Source organism: Protopterus annectens, chromosome 2.part1 (genome assembly GCF_019279795.1).
Source record: "Protopterus annectens isolate FY-2018-M chromosome 2.part1, PAN1.0, whole genome shotgun sequence".
In the NCBI taxonomy this organism is placed as follows: Eukaryota; Metazoa; Chordata; order Ceratodontiformes; family Protopteridae; genus Protopterus; species Protopterus annectens.
In genome coordinates, this window is record NC_056729.1 from 1538005765 (window position 1) to 1538014920 (window position 9156).

At 38.1% G+C, this 9156-nt stretch overlaps 1 pseudogene; it reads left to right on the forward strand.

The window, feature by feature from the left end:
- The first annotated feature begins 690 nt into the window (after positions 1-690).
- Positions 691-868, forward strand: LOC122795109 (annotated as a pseudogene).
- Positions 869-9156: the final 8288 nt, after the last annotated feature.

Here is a 9156-nt window from a genome sequence, read left to right on the forward strand (position 1 = left end):
CAGCACCCCCAATGTGCCCAGTAATGACTCCTTCTGCAAGTCATAAGGGGTTACATGGACTAGTAATATATCTAAATATGATTGTAGATTCTTTTTTATAAGACATAAGGCTCCTACTACTATTGGAACTGCCTGGGTGTCTTTCTTCCACATTGCTTTCACTTCTGCCTGCAAAGCCTGACATTTTATGACTTTGTATCTGTCTGTACGCAAGACACTGAAGTCAATGGGTGTGGTGATTTCAATGATCAATGCTACATTTGTCTTATTTTCATGGGCCACTCTATCCAGTTTTCTAGTGTCTGTCTTTTGAACTGTTGGTAATAGGTGATCCCATGTGATGTAGGCTTCATCATTTTCTATTATGTTTTGTGGCTCATGTTTCTAGTCTTTTTCAACCACTTCAGTACCATAATGTTTACACAATCCCCAGTGCAACAGTTTTGCCACATTATTATGCCTTTCAACATACAGTCCTGCCATTAATATGTCACAACTAGCAACAAGGTGTGTGACTGTTTCCAATTCTGTTTTACACAACCTATACTTGGTGGTTTCTCCCACATGTTCAGTCGATTTTGTAAACCAATGTGTACATAGCCCACTGTCTTGGCCCACCAATATTAACCTTTCATCTCTTGGTTTAAATTTGCCTCTCCTTAACCATTCTGGCTTTCGATCCTGATCAACATACTTACCTGGCATGGGAAATACCATGATCAAGAATGTGGTTTCCCCATGGTGAGGCTCTTCCACTGAGCATTTCAGTTCAGTTGATCCTGTGATTTCCCCAAATGTGGGAAACTCAACTGTATAATTTCTGGTAGTAAAGGTTGTAAAGACTTGCATCTGGAGTGTTTCTCCCTGGGACACTGCTGAACACTGGCTTCATTCCAAGTCAGGTTTTCTGGTAAACAAATGTTAAATAAATTAATTAAATAAATAAATAAACATGAGGTTCTTCCAGAAGTTTTCTATACTTGCAACTATATTTATGCATTATCCACATTTCTTACCTTCTTATTTGGTCCATCGCCTTAGATTCTTTCTTTTTTTAGCACATTCGGTTGCTGCCTGATTCTTATCTACTTCTGGTTTGATTTCCATTCCTCTTTGATGCCGAATTATTTCTACTAGACTAAGCAGAGAAGTCATCTTAGATTTATTCTCCTCATATTTCAAAACTTTCAGTATGTTTGGGTCTTGTGAGGTCCCACGATTGTAGATCTATACATGTAATCAATTTCAGGGAGGGCCATCCCACCTTTAGAAAGGGGAATATATAATCTTGGTAAGCACTAATTTGTATAAATCATTTGATGAGCATGAAACCTCCTTCTTGTTTCCTATCTAATCTGTCCAGCACGTTTTGGGGCCAGTCAATCACTCCAAATCTGTAAGTTAGGACAGGAAGAGCAAATTGGTTTATAGCTTGAATTTTGTTCCTGGATGTCAATGCGGTTTTCAGGATTAATTTAAGTCTTCTAAAGTATTCCTTATTAAGTTTTATTCACATTTGTTCATGTTTCATTGTTGATCCTTCATCAGTTCCCAAATATTTATACACTCCCTCTCACTCAAGTTCTTCTATATCACATTCTTGTCCCAAACTGAGGTTTTCTTTGTGCTGCAGTTTTCCTGCTTTAAAGGTTGCTTTTGCACATTTATCAAGACCAAATTACATTCTTATATCATCTGAAAAAGTTTTGACCACTTGCAGTTATGCTTTCAGTTCCTCATCTGATGAGCTATACAATTTTAAATCATTGACAAAGAAAAGATGAGAAGTCTTTACATTTTGTTGTTTTCTGGGAGCCAAATTATAGCCATGGCCTAGGCTGTTAAGTAGACAGCTTAATGGGTTAAGGGCACGACAGAATAACAGTGGTGGCAGAGAGTCACCCTGGAATATCCTCCTTTGAGTGTTTTCCCTTGGATAATAATTTGTACTTTATTATGGCTTAATTGGAAAGTGGTCTGCCACTGTTTCATGGTCACTGTAATGTAGCCGATCAGTGTAGGGTGTATCTAATACATTTTTAAGCACTCTTTTATCCATGAATATGGGATACTATCAAATGCTTTTTTGTAGTCAATCCATGCCATACTTAGATTCTTCCCCTTTTTACAGTGCTCCACTATGACTTTATTTAACAACAAATGATCCTTTGTTCCATATGTCTTTCTTTCATTGCCCTTTTGTTCAGTTGCCATAACTGAGTTTTCTTCTAAATGACAAAAACTCTGTCAGCATCAATTCCAGTCTATAGTTTATACATCGCTGAAAGGCAAGTTATTGGTCTATAATGTTTAGGGTAGCTTGTAGGTTCACTCGTAAGTAGCAGCATTTTTTTCCTGTTGTTCTGTTTGGGGTGTGCATATAAATAGTTCTTACTTATGGCTAAATCTTCATGCAAAGATGTTAACACTTTTAACCAGAAGTTAGGTACTGCATCTGGGCCTGGAGAATTCCAATTAGAGGCCTTTCTTAACTTTGTTTCAGTCTCTCTGGCTGTTACTTCATCCCATTTTATATCCTTTACCTTTAAACGTCTTATTCTTTATTTTACTTCTTATATCCATTTAGCATCTTTGTTATGTTACACAGGATCTTAATAAATACTTCTCCAAAATATATCTCTTTCTTCCTTTTTTGGTGGTCTTTCAATTCCTTTTACCTTGTTTCCCAATTTTCTATTAAACCTTTTGGGTCATCAATAAATTGCTTATTTTGTACTTTTCCTTTATATTTATCTGCATATCTTCTACGATTTTCCACCTGTGCTGAGAGTTTTATTTTGTTATTTGCGATAGTGCATGACATATCCTGATCTGTTCTAATACTGCTTATTGCTTTTATCACATCTATCATTCAAAGTATTTTTGTTGATCTGTTCCCTATTCTATTCTCTTCTAATAGTGACACTTCTTGTCTTAATTGCTTTATAGTTTTTTCTATTGTATACTACCATGATGGTATTTGATTTCTCCCCTTCCTTTCCCTCACTACCCTGTATTCTTGTGGTAGAACTTTATCACTTATTAATTTAGCTGCACAGTAAAATAATCTGTTTACTTGTGCTATATCACATGTATCTCTATGGACAGTCCTAATTACTGTGTTAATTTGTTTTATCAAACTTCTGACTTTTTGCGTTTTACTGACCATATGCAGTCTATTTCTTTCATTGATCTTAATATGTCTATCTATCTCTATTAAATCAAGCAACTCTTCCCTTAGTTCATTTTCTTTTAAACTGAGGGCACATTTTTTGTTTTCCATTTCCCACTTGCATTCTATAGAAAGTTCTATAGCATTTTCCTGTAGCACATTCTCTTCAACTTCATCCTGTGTCATCTGTTGCTCTGTCATATGGGAACTCACTGACCTATCACTCCTCAACATTGACTGCATCAGAGTTGCCAGTTTTCCATTCCTTCCCTTGCTGTCCAACTTCAAGTGGATGTTTATACTGGTTTCCTGTGGAAGGCTCCAAAATATCTGCATATGGCACCTGACCAATTGCTTCCCGTTCCACTGGTTTACCCTTAATTTGGATACCCATTACTCTATCCTGTTGTGGTGCTTTCTGGATTAGATTTTCTACATTGAATCCTTCACTTTGCGGGTACTCCATAACCTCAATTTCTATTTCTTTAACTTCTCCATTACTAATCTCCTTTTCTACTTTTCTCTTTGTCTTCTTTTTTTTTTTTTTTGTTTTGGGAAGTTTTCCATATCTGGATCCTTTGCTTGTATTTCTCTTTGCTGCTACCAAGAAAATGGAAATGCATTTTTACTACCTTTATATATTGCCTCTGTGATTGTTTTGTGTAACTCGACCATACTTGACTTGCCATGTGCTAACTATTGTTTCTCTCCACTACTTTGTATCTCTTGCTCCATTAAGTTACCCTGCTCTTCTTGTGCTTCCAGTACTAGTCTCTAGGAATCTAAGGACCCTCTCCAAATACCAGCGGTTTCACCTCACAGCCTTAATTCCCTGCACCCTCTCTCAAAGAAACAAAAAAAGTATGTTTGCTGTCTAATTTTGTACCATTGCTACAGGTGTCTGAGCCAGGACAGCCAGCAGCCTCTACCTCCTCTCTTTTTGTACCTTAACACCCTCTTCCCCCTATCCTCCATAGTAGCTCCATTTCCTAGCACTCACTCTTCCCCAGTTTTAATCCAGCTAACTCCCTCACATATCAACCTGCAATATAAGACTTGTCCACTAGGTGGCACCTTATCATAATCTCATTTCATGCTTATCCTCTGTTTTTCTTAATTACTTACCTTATTATTTCTGTAGTCCCTGACCTGCTTTTTAGTTCCTCACACTTCACCCTTTGCTACACTGTCTACTACTACCTTTTCTAGGTTCTCTTATCACTGTTTTTACCCACTTTTGACTTATCCAACTTACGTTCTGTAGCCAGTACTGTTGATTGTTTCTTCTCTAGCTGCTTCTTTACCTGTCTCTACCCGCTCCGTTCGCCTTTCAGGCTCACTCCAGTCCTCTGCCTACCCCCAATTCCCACCCACCCCCAGGAGTCCTACTCTTATACTTACTAGCCATACCCCTTCCTCCTCCCATTACTCTCAGGTAACTTTACAACTAGCCATCTTCTCCCACTCCATCCTTCTCTAACCACTCCCCCTCTTTCCTACCACACCCTTCTCCTCCCCTATCCACACCCACTATACATCCATACCTTCACCAAGACAACTAATAACTAATCCATTCAAATGGATAAAGTACCTACCCCTGCTCATTTCCAACTACTTCTCTTACTTACACTGCTACCACCTTTCACTTTTGCCTACATACTCTCTTCCTATGAACACCCATTAGGTCCATACTTTCAATACCCAAATAATCTAACCAAGTCTCCTTCTCTACCGATCCTCTTTAACCATGCTAACATAATAACAACACCCAGCTATCTACTAGCAAAATATCATAGAATACTCCACATTAGATATAACAATCTCAGACCCAGGAAATCTCTACTCCTAAACAGCAGACTCACAAATCCAAGCTATCTCAAACAACTCCTCTCATTAAAAGATGGAGACATTCACCCAAACCCAGGCCCAACAACAACTCCTATCTCTCTCTCCCCAACCCCAACAAATCCACTAATTATCCCATTACTAAACCATCTAACTCACTCCTTTTAGCTCATCTCAATATACGTAGCATTAACAATAAAATTACTCAACTCCATGCTCTCTTAGATGTCTACTCCTTTGATATTCTCTGTTTAACAGAAACATGGCTAAAACCTGTAACCAAAGACAATGAAATCATCCCACCAGGATATAATATCCTGAGACTTGACCGTGTAGCCAAAAAGGGTGGGGGTTGCTATTCTATTCAAATCTGGGTTACTGTTAACCACGTATGACTGTAAACCACCTCTAAATACCAGTGCAGAAATTCTCATATCCAAACTTCAACTTAACAATGCCAAAGCAATCTATATTATCTGTATCTATCTACCCCCTGGTAATAACAATACCACCATAGAAAATATCCTTTGCTGGCTATCTTAACACTTGCCCCAAGAAACCATAATCCTAGGTGATATAAACATTGATTGGAATTGCTGTAGTAGCAGCCACCCTACAACTCACATTAACCTATATGTTTTTTTCTCAAACCATTACCTCCCCCACCAGGATAAACAAGTATAATAAGAAGGAAAGCACATTAGACTGGATTCTGATAAATAACCATCTTCAAATATATGAATCTGGAACCCTCCCTGATGACATAATTGACCACTCACTTACCTACATCATCAGGTATAAAACCTATGCTCCGATTCCTACCACCGTCAGGAATATCAGATCCAAGAAGAACTTTAACCCTGATCTCTTCCAAAGGGAACTAAGAGCTTGCAATTGGTCTCACTTAAGATACCTCCCTCTGGAAGAAGCTAAGTACTTTAATTCTAACTTCCTAGCCATCCTTGAGCACCATGCACCAACCCATTCGATTGAAATCAAGACCAGCTCTGCCCCATGGCTTTCTAAAAAAACCAAACATAAAATCCATCTCAGAAATAAATACTGGGCCAAATGGAGAATGACTAAAAGCCACATTTCAGACAGCTAAGAAATAACACTAAGAAAGCTATACTGTCTGATAAAAGAAACTACTACCTACAATTTCAGAAAGCTAACTATAGTAACCCACAAAAATTCTGGGCATGCATTAACCAATTATTACATCCAGGCCAATCCATTACACCAAACCCACAAAACTCAGACCAGGAAAATCCCATGCATAATGCCAAGGCCTTCAATACCTTTTCTCTGATGCTATCCAAACACTAGTCAGTCAGCTATTACCTAATAACTTCACTTTACCTACCTATAAAAAAACCCACCCTCTCTATTTCCCTTCCAACCAGTCCCAACAACCCATATTCTTACCCTAATCTAAAAACTGAAACCATGCTCTCCTTCAGCAGACCAACTACCTCCTGAATATCTACAGAAAGCTGCCAAGGCTATTGCCTACCCCGTTTCCATTCTGATCAATAGAACTATTAGCAAAGGTCACATCCCTAGCATCTGGAAAGCCTCCCATATTATCCTTCTTCATAAAGGTGGAAACTCCACCGAATTCTCCAACTACCATCCTATAGCCCTTCTTTCTCCTTTGGCGAAGATCATGGAAGAATGCATCCATAGGCAATTGCTAGACCACCTAATCCAAAATAACTTACTTTCTAGCTGTCAACATGGTTTCAGACCTTCCCACAGCACTACAACTGCCCTCCTTTCCTTTACGGATTGTATTAACAAAAACGGAAACTGTAATATGCTTTCCTCTGCACTATTTATCGATCTGTCCAAAGCATTCAACATGGTAAATCATCAACTTCTTAGAGATATCCTCAAATCCCTGTCTTTAGATGCACTCTCTATAAAATGGTTCCAATCCTACTTAGATAAAAGACAACAGGCTGTGCTTTGGCACAACACTCTATCTACCCACCTACCCGTTAACCTTGATGTCCCTCAGGGGTCCATATTAGGACCTCTCCTTTTCTCCATATTTATCAATGACCTTCATCTAGCAATTCCCCATGCTACATGCATACAATACACAGATGACTCCACACTTATATGCTCAGCCACATCCACCTCTGAACTTCACTCCCCTTACCCAAAAAGTATTTAACACAGTTGAACAATGGTTCACACAGCGTTGCCTTCTCTTAAACCCCAAAAAAACTAAACTCCTCCTTTTCAATCCTAGTCATAAGTCCTCTCCCATAGATTTTGCAGTTACATCCACTAATGGTACCATTATATCACCAGACCCAACTACCAAACTACTTGGTATTACCATTGACAACAACCTCAACATTGACATTCACATCAACAATACTATAAAATCTGTCAACAGAAAACTTGGCTCTCTACAGAATTAAACCCTTCCTGTCACCTACAGCCAGAACTACTATTGCACACACTCATCTAATTTCTACCCTAATCTATGCCTCATCCATTTTCACTAATCTATATAAGAACAACCTCAACAAATTGGAAATCTCATACAATAACATAGCCAGATTTGCTACTGGCAACCTATTTAGAACCCACCATTGTTTTAATTTAAAGCAGCTAGAATGGCTGGAACTACAGAATCTGCTCAAATACCACCAACTAACCATTGCCCATAAGACTCTTTATCAACCTTCCAACACTCCTATTCTATCTACCATCATCATCCCCTATAATAATCTGAAGTCCTTATGTTCATCTCAGAAACATCTAGTAAACACATCTAAATCTAACAACAGGGCTGGGGATTCTCTCTTCTCTAATACTGTGGGTAAATTCTGGAATCTTCTACCCAGCAACCTTTCCTCACTTTCCTGTATATCACTCTTCAAAAAACAGACTGAAACTTTTCCTCAGAACAAACTGGTTATGCCCCAGTACTAAACCTGACTAGTTATCTATTCTATCCAAAATATGCTCTGCCTACCCTATACTTTTCATTAACTGCTCCAGCTTCCTTATTAACAATAATTACCATTTCCCTCTATATGTCATTATTTCTATCCCTCTGGATACTTATTTTTGGAAAAACTCTTTATTAATATAACTATACATTAAACTGCCTTTTTCATTATGTACTGTACCTATATGTTGATTTGAACCTGCATTTTACACTGTAATGATTTCTGTCCTCACTGAATATTTCTGTTTTAACCAGAAATGTCATTGTATATACAACTGATGTTATTTTGTGTTTTTTGCTGTTATTTTATCTGTGTGTTATGGAGCTTATCTCCCAGGAACTCTACTAAAAATGGACATATATCCAGTTAGACTAGCCCAGTCAACAAATGTAAAATAAAATAAAAAATAAAAAAATAAAAAAAAAATGCATCCCATGCATGTGTCCCCTTCATGCTAACTATAGAAGTAATGTATAATTATTGTTCACAGGATGGGTAAGGCCAGTCTATGGCTAGGCTTAACATGGCCTATAAGGACAGCTAGCTTAGGACTTACTTATGAACCTACGAACCTATAAGAAAGAGATAACTTGGAACATATGTTCTGGGAGTATAATGAGTTTCCAGACTTTAAAAATTCCCTACAGAGTACTCTGCCAGAAATATTGAGTGAGCAAATGGGTGTAACTAAGGAAATTATTTTTTTTTCAATAAACATCTTTATTAAATTTTCACACATGACATAGGCAATCTTACATTTATACAAATGAAAAACAACATGGCATCAACTTAGTTGCAAACAGTACACATCACAGACATACCTCCCAACCATACCAATTTACTCGTTTTTTACCGAGTTTTAGGGTCCAAATGAAGGGGTATCATGATTCCCGAGTGGCACCCCTTCATTTCCTATTTATTTCCCTTTTTGTTTTCAATTTTCACACTGTTGGCGCTGACGTCATCATGTGCACGATAATGTCAGGGCCATCAGGGCTATCAGCCAGTTGGAATTGAGCTGAGGGAGCTCACATCATTTCCGGCTGGCCACAAGTGTGAGCGGAAAGAGTATATGGTGAGAGAATCTCTATGAAATCAGAATTGAGCTGCAGGATTGTATATGCAAGTGAGAGAGAAGCTGTTCCGAATGTGAGCGAGTAGAGTAGG